Source organism: Notothenia coriiceps, unplaced genomic scaffold (assembly GCF_000735185.1).
Source record: "Notothenia coriiceps isolate Sejong01 unplaced genomic scaffold, NC01 NC01_scaffold00015798, whole genome shotgun sequence".
Taxonomy (NCBI): domain Eukaryota; kingdom Metazoa; phylum Chordata; class Actinopteri; order Perciformes; family Nototheniidae; genus Notothenia; species Notothenia coriiceps.
The window spans coordinates 224153-249249 of NW_011348499.1; the positions used below are offsets into that span (position 1 = coordinate 224153).

The 25097-nt window shown below is 39.5% G+C and overlaps 1 protein-coding gene across 1 annotated transcript in view; it reads right to left on the reverse strand.

Moving 5' to 3' along the window:
* nr3c2 (nuclear receptor subfamily 3, group C, member 2) overlaps positions 1-25097 on the reverse strand; it is a 64616-nt gene that overhangs the window by 26908 nt on the left and 12611 nt on the right. The gene's annotated exons all lie outside the window — the stretch shown is intronic.

Genomic DNA, 25097 nt, shown 5'->3' on the forward strand with positions numbered 1-25097 from the left:
CACTCTCAAACATAGACACACACACACACACACACACACACACACACACACACACACACACACACACACACACACACACACACACACACACACACACACACACACACACACACACACACACACACACACACACACACACACACACACAAACACACACACACACACACACACACACACACACACACACACACACACACAGATGGGTACAAAGAACACCTTGTATCAAAACATTAAAAGTGGCCTCAGCTTCCCCTTCTTTTCTGTTCTAATTACCTCTCTCCCATCTCAATCAATAACAGGCAAGGTGATTGTCTGGTTAACATTCTCCTTACATCCTTCATCAAACCAGCTGCCAAGCACACTCTCTCTCCTCCTCCCTCTGTCTCTCTACCTCGCACACTCTCTCATGCACACACATTTCCTCCAGGGGACTAGCTGGGAAGGGGTACAGCAACAGCACACTCAGATACAATCAGGACCACTGATCTAATTCCCTCTCGTCCATCTACACACACATTCAATTTGTTAGGACGCTTAGAGGAGTCTCTGGTGAGGTGTTTGTCTGACTAGATCTTTCTGGCACCGGGCCCCATGGTTTCATCTAATGTCAGTGTGTGTATGTGTGCATGCACAAATCCAATCCTCGTCGAGATGTGTTTTTCAGCATATTAATCTGCTGAATATTCAGTCCCTATATATTGGCCTTTTCACACTATTACAAACCGGTGTTAACAAGAAAGCCACCAGTAAGAAAAACAGCCTCTAGAAAGTTCATGTCCAGGAAAAAACCCAGCAGCTCTTGAGTGGTCCCTCTAAACAAGTATCTGCCTCTAATATGCAGTCAGTGGTCTACACTTTAATAGTGCAGCACATTAAAATGCTGCGTGCCAGCCTGCCTGCCTGCTGGTCCACCAACAAGGTGACTTCCCCTCCCTCAGAGAAGTATATAGGTCATTCACTCTCCCTCTCTCTCTTATGAAACCAGAGCAGACAGGCCAGGCTGCAGTGACTGTGCACCAACGACTGCCAGTAGCCCTTAACTAAACACAATCAACCAGACATTCCCAAAGCAGGCTCTTTCGGTAGAGATGTTAGTCTACAGTTTGTACGCAATAATAATAATGTGTTATGTATTTGTAAGCTTGAGAGAAAAAAGGAATGACATGCAACAAAATTCTCCCGTCAGAAAACAAATTAGGATGTTATGGTTAGGCGGTGTGTGTTGTTGACCACGAGGACTTGCCAATTATGTCCTTGTGTTTGGTTTAACATTTTCGTAGGTTAAACTATTCTGAGGTCGAAATTTCTGTCTGTATGAATGAGGGTTTTAATGATGATGCACCACTGCAATAACATTGTTGTTGAGGCAGGTTCAAACTGTTAATTCCTGCGTGCGGGACCTTGTATCACCCTTCATGTCAAACTGAAAATAAAAGTCAGAAGGCAAAGAATATTGCTAAACTATTGCACATTTTGGGTATTGCAATGTGCATTATACATCCTAAACATGTTCTACTTAATCCTTAAAGAAGAAAAAGTTTTACATTTTTGGGGAAAATTCCACCACAATATCTCTGAAATAATGTTCATAAAAGTTCTGTAGTTCTGAGCAGGCTACTTTTGTGAATTGGGACTATGGTTTTTCTTTTTTTTTCGACCCCTGTCTTCTCTATTTCTGGGTACAATCTCAGACAAATTCAATGGGACTGACTACACAGATCAAAGGTCTCATTCTTCGCTCCAGTTGTTGCACTTTTTCTCTTCCTACAGAAACCCCAGGGCAGCCCTTTCATTGTTTTCCGTGTCCTTTCATCTTTAAAGATAACACAAAAAGCTAACAACTGATTTAGTTGCTGTTTATTTCCCATGAGGATACAGATGAGTGCGAGTACACAACGACTGTTTCTTCCCACCAAAATGTACGAGCAAACATTTGTATCTCTTACTAATGCTCGCTGTCCTCTTTCCTGCTTCTCACATTGACATGCTGCTTGGGAATGATATTAAGGCAATGACAAAGGAAAATAATTGTGAGAGCTAGAAACCAGACGAAGCCCAAAGTGCCCACTAAACTGTGTGAGGACCAAACCACAGGACAGATGTTTGGGCTCAAAATTCGCCTCGTGCTTTTTTGAAAGTAATTCCAATGTCACACTAGTAGCATTCCCCGAATGGTTCAAATATCCTCCCTCTCTCAGCTGCCGAAGGAATGCTAAATCAGCGAGAGCTAAGACCAGATAAGATCGCCAAATATTTATAAAAATCCGGAAATTCTCCATCTGATAATCACAGCAGTCATTTAAAGCGGACCTCCTATTATTTTTCAAGAAGTTTTATTAGGTCTGACTTCAAAATCTGCATTACCCGTGAACAGGTCAATGTGTGGCGCTCAAAAAGGTCAGAAGGCGTCCGAGCTTGACATAAGTAGAACAATTAGTTGCCGTAGAAACGGAACATGAAGTCAAGGAAAATGACAAATTAGAGATACAGGGGAAGTCAAGAGTGCGGTAGTTATTCTGAGGTTATCAGGATAACATCATTATGGGTGAATAATGGGCCGTGAGATGTCTGCATGATAGAGGACACACGTGGTAGGAAACGAACCCTGTGACCCACATAAGTACATTAGCATGACAGAGTCAGTAAGCAAGCAGCTGAGCGAGTTCTGTTGTATAGAAAAACAATGTCCTCCTCACGCATGTAACACTGTGTGTCCTCACTCCTCACACACACACACCTCTGTACTGCACTGTGTTTACGCTGCTGTAGAGCCAGCCGCCCACTGTAAAGATAAATGTGTGTGTGTGTGTGTGTGCGTTCGTGCAGACACACTGACTCGTTCATTCTAGAGGCTGTTATCACAGGGATAGTTCAGACAAGTACCACAGCCTCCCTGAACCTACCCCTCATAAAAGAGAAGCATCCTTGACTCTGCAACAAAAAAACACAGTCTCCACGGTACAAAGCTTCTCTACAGTCTGGCCTACACTGTTTATGTAATAAACACCCTGGCGTGCTGAAAAACCTTAAACTAGACCAGTTCAAAGGATATTTATGTAACATAAACAACTTGGCATGTTGGAAAGGTAAAGGTAGATTGGTTTAAACAAGCTGGGGGAGATGGAGAGGGAGAGAAAGAGAGGACACAATGGCTTACATAACCGTGAGCAGACAGTATAAACATTAGGTTGACACCCACTCACCGCCTCTCAAAGGGAGAGAGGTCTTATGGGTAGAGCCACCGGGGATTTATTTTTTCCTGGTGAAGGTGACCCTGGCATTGGGTAGAGTACCTGAGCATACAGAAATATGAGATGTCCTATCTGTCGAGCTTGTGTTACACTTGTGTTAAGGTTACAGTATAATCTACTCTGGCCGCCTCTTACGATTAATATTAAATTCTTAAATATTGTTCATGAGGATTTTTAAACACTCATTTTCGTTCTTGAGTTATCAGTCAGTGCAATTTACACCATCCAACAAAATGTAGGCCACTACAGACATGGCAAATTTGCTTTCTGATGGAATCTGGTATCCCGGCTGTGATTGCATACTTTGCTTTTAATTCCAAGCTGTTGTGTTGTCTGCCCTCCAAGGCTTATGCCTACAAACTTAAAATGACCTTATCCAAAACAGCAAATCTTGATTATCTGTCTCCTATAAATCCACTGTTTAGAGTGTAAACAAAGAAATGAGACAAGTCACAGAAGCGCATGTGCACACACACACACACACACGAAACTCTACCTGTTTTTGACCTTAAATTCCATAATCAAACACCACAGCTACTCTTTGCTGCACTTTCACCTTTCCCTCAGTATGCTTCCGCCACTGAATGTCCTTAAGGCCCAATGGAGGCCGTGGATACCTTGAGGGCAGCAGGAGACATTTTAACAATTTTTACTTCACCTAAATCTCTTACTGTCACACTGTGAATGAAATTAATCACCTGAGATATTTTGGCATAGTTGCAAAGCAGGCAGGCCTAAATCTCATGAAGATGTGGCAGGGTGTTATTATCTGGTGGGGAGGATTATAGTGGCTGGAAACTCCCGTAATTCATGCCTGTCAAGGGCAGCGTGGGTCCCATCACATCCATGCAATATAAAATTAAACTTGCGATGCCACTGAATCCAAAGTGTCATTCGTAGTTGCTGTGTAGCAATACATACTTAAAGTCAGTGTGAATGCTAATGAATGCTGGTATGCATGTTTTTCATACTTTTCAAACTGCACACACATACTCAAGAGTGCAGCCGTATTCTTTCTGACATTTGCATATGCCTCAACAAGAAAAACAAAACAGTTCCTATACAGTTATATACAAAACACCCACTCATATATTTCTGACTATATGCAGTGGGTTCATTTACACACGAACCAGGACAAAGATCTCCAAAAGTGCAAGGAATTTAATTAAGAAGGATCGTGGATTTGAGCTTTGGAAATAATGTATCTGTACACGGCTGAGATGTGTGTAAATTGTTGTAATCCCACATTGGTCACCTCAATAACTTTCTCCATTTAGAATAATTATTCAGTGCTAGAAATAGACAAAACATTCATCATAAGTAAAAAAATGGTTGCAAAAATTGTAAAACTTCCACCTGGCAAACAATTGCGCATGTAACAGGAAGACATTACAATACAAAACAACTACGGCCTTTACTACGCATTTACATGAACCAATAATCATTTATGCAGCTCTGTAGCAGCTTCAACAGATCACCCCGTCATGGCCTGCCGCGCTGTTTGATCTGCTGGGAAAAAAGTGTCTTAACTGTACTGCCTTAAAGCAGGAACGTTATCATGTGCTCCTCACACTCGTCTCTCTGTGAGCCCAACAGTTTCTGTTTTTAGCACCAAGTTTCCAGGATGCTTTACTGAAAACAGAAACAGACACAACACAGCTGGGATCATGATTCAGCTGACATGTTGAGAAATATATTGTTGAGCATCAGGCTGATGTCCAGTCATGGGAAATCGAGAAATTATGCAAACAAGAGTCCAGTGATTAACACAATGTTAGACACATGAATAAACATGAAATACCATCTCAGTGACTTAAATCACATTTCCCTCTTGAACATAAACCTACATGATAACAGCAAAAATAAGCAAGGTAGTTGGCTTTAATCTAACTAAATACACAAAAAGGAGCCTGTTTTCAACCACCTTTGTGAAACGTGGCTCCGAATTGACTCTAATCTATTTCACTGCTACGCACATAAACACAAATGCACCTCTTCAAAGCTCTACGGCTAAAACTGGTTTTGTTATTGACCCAAATCCTTTGATTTCAGTGGCATGGATGAACTCTAGACCTGGCCTCCCCTGGTGTTCATGTTTCAACTCTATATACTGCTTACTTTGCTTTCTCCCACTGGCTCCAATGAATACCTGCCTCCTTACAAATGTGTCTCTAGCGCGGTTTGGGTCTTGTTGACTGCACAGCAGGTGACCTCCAAACTCAGCTTAGAGGCCCTGGGACAAATGAGAAAAACAAATCCCTAGAGAGGGAGATTATCTTTAAGGGATCAGCCCTGACCCGAGCCACCTCAATGCTACACCCTCCTTACCTGTTTTCTCCACTTTCTAGCTAGTTAGCAACATGCTACTCCTGTTAACCCTCAACTTTTGAGGTACAAGACGGATCAAGTCAATAGAATTACAGTATACTATGAGTTAAATGCTGGCATTTAAAATCTGAGGAAGAAGAAAAAACTTGGGTACAGAGAAATTAAATATGTCAAATAATATCTTATTCAAAAAGCGACCTTTTCCTTTCCAGTGTGATTCAAAAAGGCCTCACTCTGAATCTAGGTTAATGTACACTGGCGCTGACACATGTTGCCAGCAACCCTACGCATTAGCTGTCACATGCGATCATCCTCAACACCCACCAGTCATTTGCAATTCTGCCGGGACAAACATGGAAGAAGATCAGGCAGGCAGTCCAGCGTGTGCAACGAGGATACATTGAACAGACAAACCACAATACATTAACGGACATACTGCAGGGATACATGTAGCTTTGGGGCTTCTAAGTGGATCTGCCGTGAGTGTTTATTGTATGTATAGTTTATAGTCTTCTGGCTCCCTGAAGTCACAGGGTATGAAACCACAACCTCAAGAAGTGGGCTTGCACGAGAGTCAAAGCCAAGTCTCTGGTTGGCTCAGATCCAGGTGGTTAGCACCACGGCAGCACATTCTGCATCTAAGCTCAAGAACTGCTGAGAAGTGCTCTCCAGTTGGCCTCTCTATAGCATCTGACAGGTTCTACAGAGAAGAGCCGGCGCACAGCCAGCGAGAAGTCCTGCCTCCGCTCAGCCACTTACTGTAGTCCATGCTGATGCTGAGATTATCTATGAGGGGCCAATAAGGTGAAATGAAAGGAAAATATAGAACTACTACTTTTTTTTTAAATAAATGTTATTGTTTAAATGGCATATCTGCACATAAGTCCTAGGTAAAGAAAATCGATTTTATTGTTACACAATCGTATTTTTGGAAATTGGTTGAATTAAAACACCACAAATGTTCTGCTTTTATGGTGATCTATGTAGTGCTGCTGAATATGAGGTTATCATCCATCAACCCAGAGCAAATGCAATGAATGGTCCAACAGGACAGGGACTACGGTTTGTCCGGCAGCATCCGTCCTGCTCATTGTAAATCTTCACGTTATTTTCTTAAAAGGTCAACCTTAATTCTGACCTCAAAAGTACAAAAGGTCTCACACAAGCAGTGCAAAATGCAAAAGACAAGGAAGGTTAGAACACACACCCACACACACACACCCACACCCACACACACACACACACACACACACACACACACACACACACACACACACACACACACACACACACACACACACACACACAAAATGTGTCTGTGCAATGACCTTTTTCAAATTCAGTGTGTTCACCTCCAAAGGATTACAGGCCCAGATGGCCGCTGGATGAACAATGAAACACCTGCTGAGGGACATTGCGCAATTAAGTTCTTGCAAAAACTCCTGCAAAAAGAAAAAAACTACACAATGAGCTATGAAAATAAAAATGTGCTGAGTTCTCTAACTCCTGGATTATTTAACTCTGACTGCCACCACATTATAATCCAACTCTTTAATTTTTAATAAGCAGGACAATTTTGTATTTTTCCATTTGTAAGGGAAGGTAATAGTCAGGTCCACATAGTGGGATTGAATTGATTTTAGATTAGAAACCTAAATATGAATCATGTAATATAATAATAATATATCCGGTATTTGTGAAGCTGTTTTACTTTGTTTTTCCCGTAATGCATTTAATGTGTTTTCAACCAAAAAGGTTAAGTGAAATCAAAGAAGGTATATCATTTACTGAAGTGATGAAGTTTGCCTGTTCTGTCACCGAAGCAGGTGCAACCCGACTAACCTCATCGAGATGTCTCAATTTTCTCTTTTTAGCCAAAGTCACGCACACCTTGAAATTCGACCAGATTGTTATTAACAAAGTGTAAACACTAGTACTGACAGTCACTGAGTACTGCTTTCTTTAAAAGGGCCAAAGAAAGCAGAGGTTTTTTTCTACCAATGCTCTCAGGTGCTTCACCTTGGATGGCATGTTTGTTCTCCCACATGTCTACCTCCTGTTTTTCTATCATAACGCCCAGGCTGTTTTTCCCTACCTCTCCACGTCATTGTACTTATGTTTCACATGTTGTACCCTGAAGCATTATTTCCTGTTCAAAACAATAGGTTAAAGATAAAACCTCAGTCAATGTTACCTTGGCTGAGGTCAAAGCTTTTTCACAAGTAAGGCTGACTATTGATGTATATTTAATAAGGTGAGAGATTTGCAGTCGTGCATGTGACTGCCCTTTCAGAGTGAGCGCCCATTTCACCTTTTTGGCAGTTTAGTTAACAGAGAGAAAGGGGACAAAGGCCTAAAACTATACTTACAAAAGGATTTTTAGTCTGATAGAAGTCTCTCCTCTATAGATACTAACTTATTTGCTACTGATTCTAACAGTCTTTAACATGTATACAATCTTTAATTAAACTATAAAAAATAAACACAGATATTGCTTCTAAAAGTGAGTCATCAGCCATAACTTGCATTTCATGTTGGTTGAAATCAACATATTTAATTCCCGATACTAGCATAACTATGGCAAATGAATGGGAAATAAAAGGATTTGACTGATCAGTTAAATGAATGAACAACATGGCATCAGATAAAGCTGTTGGTATAATTAATTAAACCAAATAATGTAAAACTTAATTTGCTTTTTGAATTGGCTTCTTGTTTTTATCTTAAGTGATGATAAACTGATAATCTCTGTAGTTGAGCGTGAAGGTCCAAAAGAAACAAGATATTTGAAAACGTATTGTGATAGTGACAAAACTATGAACCTTCTTTGAAACATTCCTGAGTTACTATTTATTATCATATGTAACCCTCTTTTACAGGTTACAGTTAACAGGTCAAAACCTTATGTAGGCTTTGGAAATGGTATTTTAGAATGTGTAATTTCCTTTAACAGTGATGATTCACCCTGCTCTCGGAGGCTTATTTGTACGGCCCCCCTAACCTCAAAAAGGGTATTCGCGTAGGCAATTGTGATGGTGAGAATCGGTCAACAACAGATAGCTGTCCTCATGGCTGTTCATGTTGAGCTAGTAGTTACTGTCATCTATAATTTGCCAGGTGAACCTAACATACATTTAGCGCTGTAAATGCAAATCAATATCCCCAACAATTCCCTCCCTAGCTTATTTGTATAACAGATATATGCAGAATCGAATTTAGTTCCATTTGAACTTTTAAATTACATGATATCCCCATCCTTGCATATGTCTTCAAAAATGTTGCCAGACCTAACCTCATTCACAATATTCAAAGACGAACCCTTGAATGCATCATGTAAATGAAGTGTAGTGTACTGAGCATCATCTGACTGAACTGTCCTTGTCCTCTTTCCTCAGGCGAACAGTCACATGCACACATATATATTCATCAACATACAGTTGCAGGCAGCATGCACTGCTTCCCACCATGTTGTAATTCCCTTCATGCTGCACTTTTAATAAGTCATAACATCAGGCTTTGCCACTAGGACGCCTTGTTCAAATAAAACATTGGCCCAAACAAATACTCCTGGGGCTCAGAATATCTCCCACATTTTCCATCCAAGGGAAAGTGTTGATTCAGAGGTTTCTCTCATGCTGCCTTTCCTCTGTCTTGTGTATACACTACATCTCATTGTCTGAGGTGAATGAAACTCTGAAGATCAGGGTAAATACATGACCTCTTGAGCGCATGGTATAAATATTTAAGAATGAGGGACAGGTGGAGAGAAATATCTATTTAACATTTACATGTTTCTTTTCAAAGGATGGATCTTGTTCTTAAAGGAGAACACATGAGGTCTAACCTGAGTGGGTTCTTACAAACATTTTTAATTACTTTTTTGTGAGCAGGAGTTTAGTCTCAAGTGACACACTGAGCTCTTACACGGGAGGCCATTGGGACTTACACAGTGAACAAAGGATTCCCTATTGAAGAACTCTCTTTGTACACCAGAAAAGCAGCTTGTAGCTCTACATTTTCTATCTATTCAGTGTTCTGCTTCACGTTGCGAAACCCGTCAGCGCTAATGAGTTCCTTTATATGAGGAAATAGAGCGTAATTGGTGTTTGTGAGCAATACAGAGAAAAATGTCTGCATGTATCATAACTGTTGCATATACCTTCTACCAAGACCTGACTGGCACACTCGTCCAGATTTCTGACACCGTAAATTGTGAAGCACAATGACAGCCTCTCAATGTGCCACTGACTCCTCTTTATGTACTCTGCCCCCAGGGTCTGTCTGTCCATGCAGGCTTTCTATGAGAAAGCCTGTCATAACAGCCATGTTACAGTGTGAAGCATGCCCATTTCTCTGGGATCGCTGGCCAAAGCACACACACTCTGGTTACTGTAAATTCAGGAAAAGTGCCAGGCTGCTCCGAAAAGATCTGTCAGCACCAAATCCCCTTGGGAAACAGAGGTCATAATTTCCATTTAACGCCTACTGCTCCTACACATACATGTCATGGATTATAGCCTTGCATGTGTTATACAGTATATCTAAAAAAATATATATTATATTTCTGTGTTGTATGACCTAAATTAATAAAAATGCAAAAACCCTTAAAGCTAATGCCCTGCTATCGTGAGAGATTCTCTACCCTTCTAAGTAAAAAAGCAATACCCGTAGGATGTTAAAAAAAAGTTGCTTTGTCTTCCTTTTTTCATGCGTTAATCTTATTTGTAAAAACATGTCTCTACAGGTTCTAATTTGGGATCATCTTTAGTAAAAGCTAAATAAATCCCGGTCTAGAAAATCTGCAAAATTATGTTTTTCACAACGCCATTGAAACGATTCCTCAGATTTAAAGGTGACCTATCATGCAAAATGCACTTTTGTACGTCTTTTATACATGAATATGTGTCCCCGGTGTGTCAGGGAACTCACCAAGTGTCAGAAAACACAACCCTCTCTATTTTCCTCCATACCTAAATCTCTAAAAACGGGGCTGCAACGGATCTGATACAGACTGATACAGATTTGAAATTGTTCTGACGTCAGAAACGGGGTGCTCCGCCTATATGGGCAACTCTCCACCTATCAGGGGAATGAGAGGTTGCGTGGCAACAGCATGGTAACAGCATGGTAATAGCATGGTAACAGCATGGTAACAGCATGGTAACATGACGCTTGTGCCTCGCCCCTGTCCTTTGCAGGGGGGCGTGGTCAGCTGCAGCTCATTTGCCACAGAATCAGCCCTTGTGAAGACAGGGCTGGAATAGAGCAAATAGAGCGAAATGAGGCATGGCTAAAATGCATGATCTGTTTGGTATTTTGAAAAAAAAACTTCACAGACATGTTTTATATAGGTATGGCCCTACAATATATTATTCAAATATCGCATGATAGTTCCACTTTAAATAAAAATCAGGAAGCTGTTTGACCATATTGCTATAGTGTTTACTTTCTTTTTTTTTACTTTCTCGGATGAATTGATTCAACCTTCCTCTCATGCCACCTTTCTTGATAGTTGACTTTGGCATACTGCTGAAAGGTCCTTACCCCAGCTGCTGCTCTTACACCGTGTTTCTGTCAACACTCCTGCCTTCTCAGCCGTCTAGTCAGAGCTGCTCTGCTCCTCTCGGTCTCCCCACTTTTCCGAAACACACACACTGCGTTTATTATCCCTGTAATCTCTGCCTCCTGCCGAGCAACTTCATCTAATTTATGTGGATTAAAGCCATTTGTTGCAGAAGGCAAAATGTGCAGTTGTAGAGCCAAACATCAACATTAGCTTCATGCTGTAGACTTACATCTACTATTGTATAACAGAGGCATTTAAAAAAATCAATACATGTTTAGCTTGAACTGTCTTCTTAAACTCTTTGCACCCCAAAGCCTATGTGCCTGGCTTCAACGTACAAAGAGTTATTTTAAAGCTTGTTTTTGTTGTGATAGCATCAGTTGTTATTGTCTGAGCTCCTCGCCCTCGGCCATCAATCAGAAATAATATGTTCACTCCTGGTTTAATAGGGTTAGAAAGACTGCCATAGTGCTGTGTGATAATCTGATGTTACATGTCATTCACTAAAAACTATATTTGGTAACAGGGCCCATTCTCGTATGCCTTTGTCCCCTTTCCCTACCTGCATTTGAAACCTGACGCACCGGGAAGAGGATTGACAAAATGGTGAAAGAGTTTATCCATCCCTGCAGCCACAGCTTATGAAGTTGTTCCAACAGTCTGGCACCCTAGGGAGCTATACGAGTCACACAGAATCCATCAAGAGAGACAACAGTGGACTAACGGTAAGCAGAGGCTGTTTCAGGTCCGTCTGTTCAGCATTTACATATATTCCCTTGGTCTCTGGCCAGGGTAACAGGAGATTCAATTTCCCCATTTCTGGTCCACTGAAATCAATTTGCGCAGTTATAGGAACAGCAGAGTGTGAATGCTTCAGACTAATTATCTTGGAGTGGGAGGTTAATGTGAAGTGCACAAGGTCAGTGCGTTTATAAAAGGTAACTTTGGCTTTGCCTGCGACTTTGTCTTCTGCTTTTCTCCCCCTCTGTCTTTGTCTTATTCTTTCCCTCACATGAACACACACAGCCGCAGAATCCCTTAGTGGTTTCTTTCTCCTTCACTTGTTCACTCTCCCCTTCTCCCTCTGTCTTTTTCTCTCTCCAACAGACTGTAGGTTATCTCTCACAGCTCTCTTCCCCACTATAACTCTCTTTCTGCATGCTGAGGAACGGTCTCTCTAAACATCACACACGTGCTGCCATAATTGGATTATTGAACAATCGGCAAACAAACGTAAGACACAAAGCACAGGATCAATGTGCAACCCTTGCATCATTTGAGGTGGTCAAAAGCAATCAAAGTACTAGCAGTAAATAAAGCCGTCAAAATATGTGTTGTTTGGTATTAGTGAGTTTAAGTAGAAATTGTGGCGAAGCATCAATAATTGCTTATTAGACATCAAAGGAATCCATCTTCCACGCAGACGCTCTCCCTCCTGCTCAGCTGGTGAATTTGGATGAATGTATGTTGCTGGACCAAACCCAGCAGTGAACAACACAGTCCGTCTGTGGCCAGGGAAATAGCTTTGAGTTTCTATTGTGTATTAATGTCCAGATGGACAGTTGTGTAGTAATCTGCTGCACTTCCTGTTTACAGCCAGGTAGTGCTGTAAACTGGCTAAAAATAACGGCAGCTTCATTGAGAGGCAGAATAAACGGAGTGAGTGGAAACTGGAGTGAAAAAAAGAGGAAGTTTTCTAAAAGTTCTCATACTGCTCATTTAATGATAGTTATTGAAAACACATTTCCTTAGATTTGTATTAGGGGTTAACTTGTAATTATGTTAATGGTTGATATGCAGTTGGAAAAGGTCAACTAATAGTTAAAAACCCTAGGATTCTTTTTGATTCACATAAGTTATTTAAAAACGGGACATTTTGACTAAAAACATTACATTTTCACTGCAATCAGTGGATTCGCTCATAGAAGTGGGGGGAAGTAAATCTATGTTTTTTTTTTGCAACTTTTAAAATCGAACTGTTGACCAGTTTATGTTACTGAAGCAGAATGATGTGTTTTATCACTCAGTTAACAGTGAATTATTATATAGACAAAGTGGTTAATTTTCCATCAATCGACGAATTGTGGAAGCATTCACTCGTAATATGCAATTCAAAAGGTGCTATTTAGCTCATGTACCAGTCAGAAGAAGCTGATTATGGGAGGTTTAAGAGAAAATCTTTATTTAGTCACAGTGTATAGCCATTTGAGTAGATTTCCTGATGTAGAAGCCAGCAAGCCCATTAAAACAAACTGTTTGTCCCCCTGAGATCCTCTAAAACAACAGCAATTCATGCAGGAAATAGCTTATTCAGTACATTGTGCGTATGTCGTTCCACTATAAAAATCTAAAAATTACTTTTGAATGCAGAATATTTGCACAGTTATACTAAGAGCGTTTTCTAGGTCAAGCGAATAAACATTGCCAGTCTTGCATACTTCCTTTAGCAGCAGACAACGAGGGGAAAACAAAGACTCCTCCAAAGTTTGCCAGGGAACCTGTTTCACGAACCCTAAACTTCTCGTATGGAACACAAAAATTGAGCTCCTGCTCGTCTGTCAGCTTGTGGTGAGGAGGGTGTCGATAAAAATGTTACATTGGAATTGACAACCTGGCAGTCTGTCGAACAAAAGCCCTGCACTGTCATTCTGTTGTACCGTCTCTCTGAGCACATAGTCACCGAGACCCTCTCTCTGGTGTCTTTCTTCTGCTTTCCCTCTCTCTCTCCCTCCCCCCTCTCTGTATCTCCCCCCCTCTCTTAAACCCTTATGACATCCTCCGGATTTAAGAGCTTAAATGTTACTCTCATGATATCTTTGCCATTCAGATTAAGCGCCTTAAATACGATGTAAAAGTATCAATGTCGGCCAATGAGTGGGCACCATACAATCCAATTAGCCGTAATGAAGGCAGTCTCAAGGAATCTCAATGCAATCATTTCTTATCATTTTCTGTGGCTTATTGACTATTACAACATTCCTCAGACAGAAAGCGGAATATATTTCACTTTCAGAAGATTTCAGACTTTAATGCATGAATATGTGACTGTAATGTCTTCCAGAGTTTCAAGATATTATGCAAGTGGCTGTGTAATAGTGACTTAACAAATGCCAAAACTGCATAATAGCTGATAATGTTATGCAAAGAAACAGGGGAATTACTCTGTCCACATAACAATTAGATTTAACTTTAAAGAATGCACATGCAGAGATTTGATTGGCTGGTTTAGTTGCTGGTTAAAGTTGCATTATACTGAAAGGAAAATAGAGCCGGGTAAGCTTATTAAAATGAATGAGGGGGTTGATATACAAATGTGAACAAAAACTTTGTGTAAAGGAAAGGAAGCAAAGTCAACTATAGTGCACTTGTAAAAAAATCACATGTTTCTTCCACATAATGCATTTCATACTGATGACACCAATTCATGTAAACATGTTGGTAGCTATCAGGTACCGCTATAAGGTATTTTAATCAAACTTTTCAAAAAGGAATAAATGTGTTTGAGAGGTTATGTGGTTCATTTGACCTGTGGGCTTGCAGGAAAATGTCTCACAGTGGCAAGGACGCAGCTCATCTTAACCATGTCTCTTCTTTGAATATTGTTTACACACTGCTTTCCCTTGCACTCGTTTTCGCAAGATGTTTAAAAACCATGTTTAGATTCAAGTGTCATTAGCATCCTCATACACTAACCCTTAACTAAGTACTCTTTTAACCAAGATATTTCCCTAAACCAATGTGTCTTTAATTTAATTTAATTTTTTTTTTGATCTTAAACATGTTTTATTTTTCAACAGTAATTTTCAAGGCCAACGGACGACAGAAGAAGGATCACTCAGAGTCTGGTCAGTGCGATGCCGAGGCAGCGGATGAGACCACTCAGAGGCATTGAGAAGGACTCCCCATATTGTGAAAAAGTAAATCCACCACTTTCAATACCAACCATATTTGTAAAACCCCATCATATTTCATTTAAAATCGTCAAAGTATTAATATTTTACATTCTGGTGAATAAGAAAGGACTGCTTCAGTCTTTCCTTTGTATATAAAGTAGAGACTCACCACAATGGATTATTCTTACAGCAAACTTCTGATATCTGCGCAAATACTGCTGAATCATAAGCATGAAATAGTAACACATAAGTCAGACATCATCACATACATGTATATGATAGCAGGTGACTTTTGGTCCGAATCTACAGGAAAAGTTTTTCTTTGTATTATAAATATCTTTTAAAGGTGACATGGTTTGCATTGTTCATCTTTGCAGTCATATTATTTTTTTTTTTAATCGTTTATTTGAACCGGGACAATGCACATTAATGAATATTTTAAAAAAGAGCTAATTTCCATCCGTAGTCCCGTCACATACAACATTTATGAACATAACATTTATATACATGGCAAACAGAAATACATGATATGCAGGAAGAGCATGAGCAGCATACAAGCGTTTACCACAAGGTAGTACAATGTAGCAGCTACAGTATGATATATAAAGTGCAGGAGGAGATACCCCTGTATTAAAGAAGTGCATTCAGCGGTGATTGCACGTCGGTTTGCTTTATTTAACCAAATGTATTCACTTCATGAAAGGTGTATTTTACAGCTTTTAATTTGTTTTTAAGCTAATCTAATTTGTCTGTAAGTGATTTGACCGATCATTCATGGAGGACATTTTTACTTTAGTGTGTGTGTGTGTGTGTGTGTGTGTGTGTGTGTGTGTGTGTGTGTGTGTGTGTGTGTGTGTGTGTGTGTGTGTGTGTGTGTGTGTGTGTGCGCCAATAGAAGCCTTCATTTTTTGGAGAATCAAACATTAGTAGGCCGCATTGATTTTGGAACGAACCTCTACGTTTTTTTGTGTGAGCTCAGTCCTCCTGCCAAGTTTGTCTGCTCTGTCTACTCACTCTTCCTTTCCAAGAAGTAGAGTCACTATTCTGAGTGAGAGTTTCATCACTCTGTGTATCTGCTTTCTTTATTTTCTTTCTCTGGTGATATCAGGTGAGCTCAGACTTGGTGATGAAGAATTTAAATATGTAGCATTTTAACAACGATAGCTGACTTGTTCTTTGCCTTTCTTGGCTTGTTTTGACTTGTTTGTTTTGTGATGCTCTTGATATTCATCTTAAGAATGTCATAGTATAACTCTTTAGTGGCCTTCAATGCTTGACATGAGTAGCATAAAGACAGGCTCTCACTGAAACATGTTTAAAATCTCAGGCGGACGCATTCAGTTTTTGGTAATATCTCCCACGTCACTGGCCACCAGCCAATAAGACAGGATGACAGGAAGGACAAGAGACTTTGTTTGCATTACATTCCTCACGCCCCTCCAGGCGCTCACTGTAAAGGGTATTTCCGCTTGCTTCTTAAAATAAACAGTATACTGCACAGCGTTTAATGCTTTTTAATTGCTGCTACACACGCACCCGGAGAACAAACCAACAATTTAATCAGACGATTTGATTTGACCCATATTTCCATAAAGCAACTGCAGTCAGAGGAACAGCCTTGTTTCAACTTTTCAAACATAATGCTTTGATTATTATAGAGCATGTTTCATTTGATGAATAAACCACATTTTCCATAATAAAAAAAAGTCCAATAATGTGTGGGGATTATTTACGATCATGTGCTACTTTATTAAGACTTTTCTCTACCGAACCTGTCCTCTGCAATGAACAATATAGAACAAATTGAAAAGGGAGTTAGACAAGCCCTTTCCCTTTCTGCCCTTTTGTTCCCCCTCCTGCTTATCTCTGATCATCGTCGTTGGCTCTCTGACCATCCCCCTATGCAGCTCTTTATCTGTTTCAGCCTCTCCTCTTTATTGTACATTTCAGATGTTCAGAGCGACACTGATGTAAACTAAACACGACATTCTCCATGCAGTTCTTTTTGTGATTTGGTTTAATATGGCTTCAGTGGTAAATGACAAATGAGGGCTTTTCAACATTTGAGTAGGTTTCATTTTAAGCTGAGTCTCTAATCCGTGTGCATATATCCTTCTGGTCGTGAGTAATATATATGTTATGAGATTTTCTTGCATTATCGCTAAATTAACCAAGAAGGACAGCATTAATGAAGACATGGCCTAAATCGATTCAACAAGCTATTTAACAAACTTTCCCACTTCTCTTTCCTTATTCAAATGTTAATGTTGACGGTGTGTATATACACATTTAAGATGTATTAAATAAGCTTACATTGAATCAGGGAATTCCGTAGCAATGCGTATTTAAATTTCTTAGCTCTATAAATCATTTGAAGAATTGTATTTCATGTAAATTAGGGATATGGTAAATTAAGTCCTGCGCAACAACAATAACAAACAGATTGTACATGCTTATACAGAAAACTCCTTTATTTAAAATTCCAAAATACCTCAAAGAAAAACATGTTAATACAAAGATCCTAAGCAAACAAAAACCTTGAGTATTTAAGTGTAAATATAAATCCTGCTTGCGCATTTCTTTTACCCTTAGAACGGATTTCAGGATTATTAACTGTGTCATCGGCTTACAAACCCTTTTTGTCAGTTAATAGGAGTGCTTCACCTTTAAAATGACACATATTTTATCACATTTATTTGATATTCAAAGAGATATGTGTAGACCTTTCCTTTATAGAGGAGATACTTTTTGGGCATCAAAGCAACAAAAAAAAAACTGGGATTCTCCTGATTCTCTGTCTTTACTCTTTGTTGTATGTGAGTACAGAGTTGTGTTGACACACGTGAATATACTGCAAACCTTCCTTTGGCACGTCCTCTCTGTAGAAGAGCCTAATCTGATTTTAATACAGCGCAGGGTTAACAGCTGCTGGAGGCAGGGTGAGGGAGGACGGATCAGATCAATTACCCAATCCATCTATAGGCAGCGAGTAGAAACTACCCTGTGCTACCCGTGGATCAGATGAATATATTCTCTTTTAATAAGCGTCACCACGACCTTACATCAATGCCATCTTCCCTCTGACCAATGAGGTGTGAAGAAAAAGGAGTTGACAGATTTGAATGTCCTTCAGTGTCTGTCCTGTATCATTACCCATCTCTCAAAATAGATCGAAGCTATCTAAAAAAAGAATTCCGTTGTCATGCATTCAGTGCGCATGGCGCAGCTTCCTGCCCTCCGTCCTACTGTACTGTGAGTAGTGGGTTATGTTGTCATACTTGTGAAGACACTACTACATTAGGGTCCTACGGTCCACAACATATTTTGGCCTCTTAAGCATTTGACTTAACAAGCTTAACCATATATAATAAGATGTTAGAGATTCAGTACAAAAATCGACAACTTTAATTAATTCCATTCAGTTGGACCAGACCGCAGCCAAATGATATGGTATGTTTATCAAACCTTATTACCTGAGAACATCTTATCAATAGTATAATAATAATAATAATAATAATAATAATTCACTTCAAACATTTACGTTTCCATCTCGGTTTAGTAAACTATACAGATATCCTGCAAAATTAGTCCAAAATGAGAAGCCACGATCAAATGTCAACATATCCAATAAACAGCTGTGGTTGTTTACTAGTGTACATGCATGGGTGTCTGTTTGTGCGAGTGTGTGCGTGCGTGTGCGTGTGCGTGTGTGTGTACCAAAGGGAGCCCGCTGAGGGGGAATAACTAAATCTTGCAGCCCACAGATGTTTGGTAAATACCACAATGGGACTGAAAGGATGCGCCTAAAACTATCAGATTGTTTGTGGATGTGTTATTCTGTCTGACCAACGGTGAGCATGCATGAGACAAATGTCGATCTAAATCTTTAAATCCATGTCAGCCTGCCTGTAGCACAATCAAATGTAAACTAGACAACAGGAGGACAATAAGCCCTGCACAAACACCATGATGAAACATTTGGCATGCTAGCACTCGTGAAAGTCATGGAGAATATTTTATTTAGATTAATCAGAGATAAGGGGTTACAAGCCAAGATAAATATATTTTAATTAGTTTTTGGTAAAGTTTCATTCCAATCACTCACTCCCTTTGTGTGAAGTCCTCATAGAAAAGTGAGACTCTACCAGTAAATTGATAATTATTCACTTTTTTTTTAACTGCAGCAAGGCACGTCATGAACAGAGTGAATACACAGCAGCGTGTACAGTGGCTGAGCCTCCAGGCTAGCTCTTCTGAGGCCAGTGCCTCTCCCAACATGTGACTTGCCCTCATTTTCAACACCATTAATCTCAGGGCGGTTTGAGGAAGAGGGGGTGAAACGTGATGCAGTAGACTGAGCATTTGACTCAGCATTTTGTCTTCCCATTCATCTAGGGAACTGTGTAAATGGTGAGTGTCCTCGCCTAACTGGATGTGCAGGTGAAGAAATCCGGAGCCAAAGTCACGGGATGTTGTTACATCCCCATCATCAGACCAGTAATGACGCAGGGCACACGCACAAGTCCTCTGATGCCCTTTAGAAGAGGCTGGCAGAAATAAAACAAAATATTTTGAATCTAATAATTAAAGCCTGTTGGCTGACCAACGCCCATTCTGGCCACCAGTGTAATACAACAGAATGGAACTAAGTGGAATTTCCCAGCATTTCTTAAGACAGGTTTTGTATGCATCATTAACAGGTGTCAGAGTAATTGCCTATTACAAAAGAATACAAGAAATGTATTCACTACACCATTTTTGTTTCCCTCTTAAATGTATTTGTTGAAACTAAAACTTGTCGTTATACCCTAACATTAGCCACGGGTTGTACTTAAACCCGTGATCTAGTGTCAAAATCGTTATCGAGGACCGTTCATGAAGTGTAACTATGGATTTGTGAGATTTAAAACTTGATCTAGATCACAAAAACTATTTTTCCACTCGGCAATTAGGAAAAGGATACTTTTAATCCATAGTAAAAAAAATACTCATTACATATTTATAAGGATAAGAAGAATGTCCATGTACTAAGCCATTTCCTTACTTTGGACCATGTCTCACATTCTTTTGCTATCCTATAGACAATTTGTTTATAACCTGTTTACAATATGTCCCATTTGTATTTACAAAAATATAAAAATGATTGAAGAGTATTAATAAAAGTACTGCTAAGTAACAGTAGACTATTTGCCGCACTGGTATTGATAACAGTATCAGAAAAATCTTTTGGAAGACTATGACATTTTTTCAGTCGATTGCCACAAATACTATCTTAATTAAAGAGATACAGTAAAGGTGAGTAAAAGTTACAACCATATACTGTACTTTCCTCTCTCTCTCTCTCTCTCTCTCTCTCTGTAACAAACACACATACATATTTAACTTATGCACACACTGAGAAGCACGTGCATACAGTACCCTACTTTTTAACAAGTTTTCTCACAGTCTCTCTAGAGTATGGTATTTTTTCTTGTTAGATTTATGGCACCCAGTCAGTGGTTATCACCCTTTGAAATACTTGTGAATGTAGGAGCATGCAGCTTTGTTCACAGAGTTAGTAAATGCCATGCCTTCAGTAGAGCTTGTCTTTATAGCCTACAGATGGTAGCTCTAATAACTAATGCCAGGGCCAAAAGAATAAAACAACAACATGTGACATGTACCTGATCTGACCATTAGTTTTCAGATTGACACGCCTATTGATGTTCCTACATGTCATATTTCAGTAACAACACAGCAAACCTGCTCCACCTGCTGATAACCCTTACCCAATTACGTATTTTATTCTAAACATTAGCATCCATTTCAACATGTGTTTCTGGCAACATGACAAATGTTATCCCAAAATGGACTCCTCGTCTCAACCAATTTTTAAGAAAAAGTATGTGCCTCTTTAGCTGCTAAATGCTCTACCTTATTCACTAGCTTGTCACACACTTTGTCTGCCTGCTCTTTGGTGCTGAGCATGAAGCGTGCAGTGTGTTACGATTAAACGCTCTGTGGAGCTGAGGGGAACTGTGGAGTCTGGTGATAATTATCTGCGAGTTCACCCCCTGGAGGTGACCCATTTCAAGTAACCTTAAAAGTAGTCATATGATCCGTTGTTAATATAAAATGTGTTGATAAGTGCAGGTTTGAAGTTGCTTTTGTAAAGTAAACCAACTGTGTTGCTTTAAAGGAACTGCTGCAGGTAGCAGTGATGCAGCAGAAAAAACAACTACATTATAATAAGGGTGCGCGCCGACTTACAATGAGCCCACACTTATATGCTTACACTAAATTATAATTAATTGATTATACATTTGTATAATTAACACTACAGGAGTGTAGTGTGTGGTTTTAAGGCTGTGGAGGTTGTTACATTTAAGGTGGAGCATTACATCTAATTTAAATATGTGTTAAATAAACTAAATATATAATACAAGCTCACATCATTGACAAAGGTTATCAAAAACATATCTGTATACTTTAGGTATTTTGTTTAAGTAGGTCACCCAACCTCAATTTTCCTCAACCTCATAAACATTCTAATGAGACAATCAACCCATCCACTTAATCTGTCTAAGAGGCAAATGCAAAGGCAGTATCAGCATCACACCTGGAGCCGAAGCTTCTTGCTGGTGAGCCTGAAATACCACCAGGCGCATGTGTCAGTGGCACCGGAGCGAGTGGGTGTAATCATACTGGAATGAAGGAAGAACTTAAGGCATGTCAGCTGCATTCACAACAAGCAGGATAACATCCTTCTCACTACACTGGGTTTAGGCCCAAAATACATTTCTGACCTCCTGCTAAATTATGAACCATCCAGATCTCTCAGGTCTTCAGGGACTGGTCAGCTTTCTGTCCCCAGAGTCAGAACTAAACATGGAAAAGCAGCGTTCAGTTATTATGCTCCAAATCTCTGGAACAAACTCCCAGAAACCTGCAGGTCCGCTGCAACTCTGACTACTTTTAAATCCAGGCTGAAGACTTTTCTTTTTGTCGCTGCTTTTAATTGAACTATTCACATCTTAAACTGCACTGTAACTTTTACCCATGTATTTTTTCTTTTAATGTTTATTTTATTATCTTTTCTTTTTAATGACTGATTTTAAATGCCATTTTCTTAATGTCTTTCATTTTTTGTAAAGCACTTTGAATTGCCTTGTGTTGAAAGGTGCTATATAAATAAACTTGCCTTGCCTTACACAAGGCTGCTTCTCCTCTCAGCCTGCAAATAAGCTACTTTGAACTCAATTTTACTACAGCAGCAAACGTGTCCCTGACTAAGGCATATCAGTGAATTGCTCTGAAATTATAAAAAACCTCCAATTAGCAAATGGGACTCATTCATGTTTTAGACTGGCCAATTGTAATGAAATGATGCAGAACATGTACATGCCTTATGAAAATGTAGTTATGGGTATTGCCACAGCTCAATGGTTTGAAGCGCAGAGAAATAATTACACTCATGTCAACATCTCCTGGTATAGAGCCTTAAATGAATAACCCACTGATCAGAAAATGGGATTGTGGAAGACCACCGATTTCTAAGACTTCTCGTTCAGAACATCAGGGACATTTGACATGGTTGACAAGGCTGCAATAAGGGCAATGGTGCAATGACAAGGCACCTTAACCTGGAGTGGTACCTTTTCACCATTGTTGAAATGGGTATATTGGGGTGAACCATGCGGTTTTTAATGTACGCATTTAGTAATGTAGGCTTCTTGGTCAGCAAGAGCTACTTTAACCACAGCCAGAACAAGTGCACTTTTAATAATACAGTAGCAAATTATCCCTAAAATATTGCAAGAAGGCCAACTTTTGCAATTCTAGATTAAAATCGCATATGAATTTAATCCACAACAGTTAATATGTTTTTTCTTTACATTATAAAAAAGAAAGGAATAAAAGTAATATTTGTAATCCAAGTTTTAAAAACATATTTCTCCTCTCCGTCTCTATTGTGAAGCATATAGAAAGATTGGGAACAAAATACACAGTCCTGGTTTTATACAAAATTGCACGTTAATTAAAAAAGTATGAATGTCTTTAACAGTCCATGAAAGTCTCTCTTTGTGTCCCATGACCTGTATTTCTTTATGGAGTCCAGGCAAAGTGATACACCCTTATAGTTATACATTTAAAGTTTGCTGTTGGTTCAAAATAATAATAAACCTACACAGGACTGCCAGGAAGAAGGTGCCTTTTTGTATTTAGATGGGTACATCTTATTGATTCTGACAAACTTAAGGGAAGTGGCGTTTGTCCCTCACGGTGTAGTAGAACTAGTAGATAATTGATTCAAAGCCAAAATAAACACAAGTGATAACATCAAATGACTGTATGTTCCTTTCAACGTGCATTTGGCATGAACGTACTGGATAAGGACTGAAGAAAAAGCCCTATCCTTTAAGTAACTTCTCCTTATAAAAATTAAAATGCTACCAGTATTGAGTTTGAAATCATATTGAAGTGACCTGCATGACTTGTTTACACGTAAAAAGGCAACTGGGGCAACATAGTGCACCTGATGAACCTGAAACACCACGCACTTTATAGTTCCTCTCCGCTTATACTTTAATGATTCTTAACCACAACAGAGCAATCATATGTCTGTGAGCGTGTCTTTGTGTGATTACAAAACCAACTAATTATTTAAGGTGTGAATATGAACAAACACTTATGCAACATGAGTCATGACAGTATTACGAAGCCTCAGCTTATTTAACTTTCGAAAGTTCCAGCAGCTGTGCAGAATTGTGAATATAAGAGAAAGCTCCTGTTTAACTGTCAAAAAAAAAAAAAAAAAGGTTCAGACCGTCTCCCTTTCAGAGCGGAGTGAAACAGGCAGCTGTAGCCAAGTCAGAGGAAGGCAGGCGAAACAAAAAGCAGACATTGAACAGGGGAATGTTTGCTTGTGCCAGGTACAGTGCAGTCAACTCTGGAGGGAGAAGGCCAGATCTGAGCAGTTCCCAGAGCTGTGGACAGTGCTGAGTTGATGCCATCATGTTGTCTTCCTGCTGTACCTGATTATTTTCTTTATAGACAGGCCAGGTTCCCAAACAAGCACGAAGACGCCTCTGTAGATATGCCAAATACCTATTGTCTTGTCTTCGTGATATTGTTCTGTACATATAGCCAAGGTAAATTTGACCAATGGAAACGCAAATAAATATGTTGTATTTCTAGTACCGGTAATACCTTGATAGATAACACTAGTTTAAATTGGCCCAGTTTCAAAGGTCTCTGAAGAGCTAGGTATGATTTTAAATGTATTGATACTTAGGAACTTGACTCAAAACTTTACCTCTGTGGGGAATAAAAAATGTTGGGGAGAAAAATGAGCCAAATCTTAATTAATAGTCTTAAATTTAATAAATCATCTTAAACCGTGTGATGGCGATCAAATGATAAGTAAACAATTACACATCAGCCCCACTTCGTGCTTTTCAGTATTCAATTTTGAAATCAAACATATCTTTCTCTGAGATTTGATTGGAATTGTGTGCCTCTGAATATCCACAGAAGCACTTCTTGATAGTTTTCTTAGACACTACAAAGTATTTTTAATGATAAAAAAAAACAACATACCCAGAGTAATGAAGACATCTTTTCCACAAACAAAATGCCATTCACCTCCTGTATATTGCTGGAAGAAGCCTAAGATTGATATCTCAAAACAAATGTAAGCAAACGTTGTTGCATGACTAGACACAACCTGAAGTAAGGGAGACATTTTTCTTGCGTGTGCGCTAAGTGTAATTTGAGAAATGTGACCCTTTCACACCCCTTCAATTATGACAATTATTCTACTGAAAGCAGACATCACATTACACTTCCTGCCAAACACGTTTACCATTCTGTCGCATCAGGCGAGCACTTACATCTCCCAACAGGTTCACTCCAATATCATATATTTTTCTTTAAGCTTTGACTGGATTCTTGGAATCCTCTTTTTGTTTGTTCGGTCTATGTGCAACAAACATGTTTTGAGCTGCTGGTGGGGTCCGCCCCTGAATAACAGAGGTTCTTCATGTTAGTCACAAATCATTTAGTCTTCGCCCAAAGAAG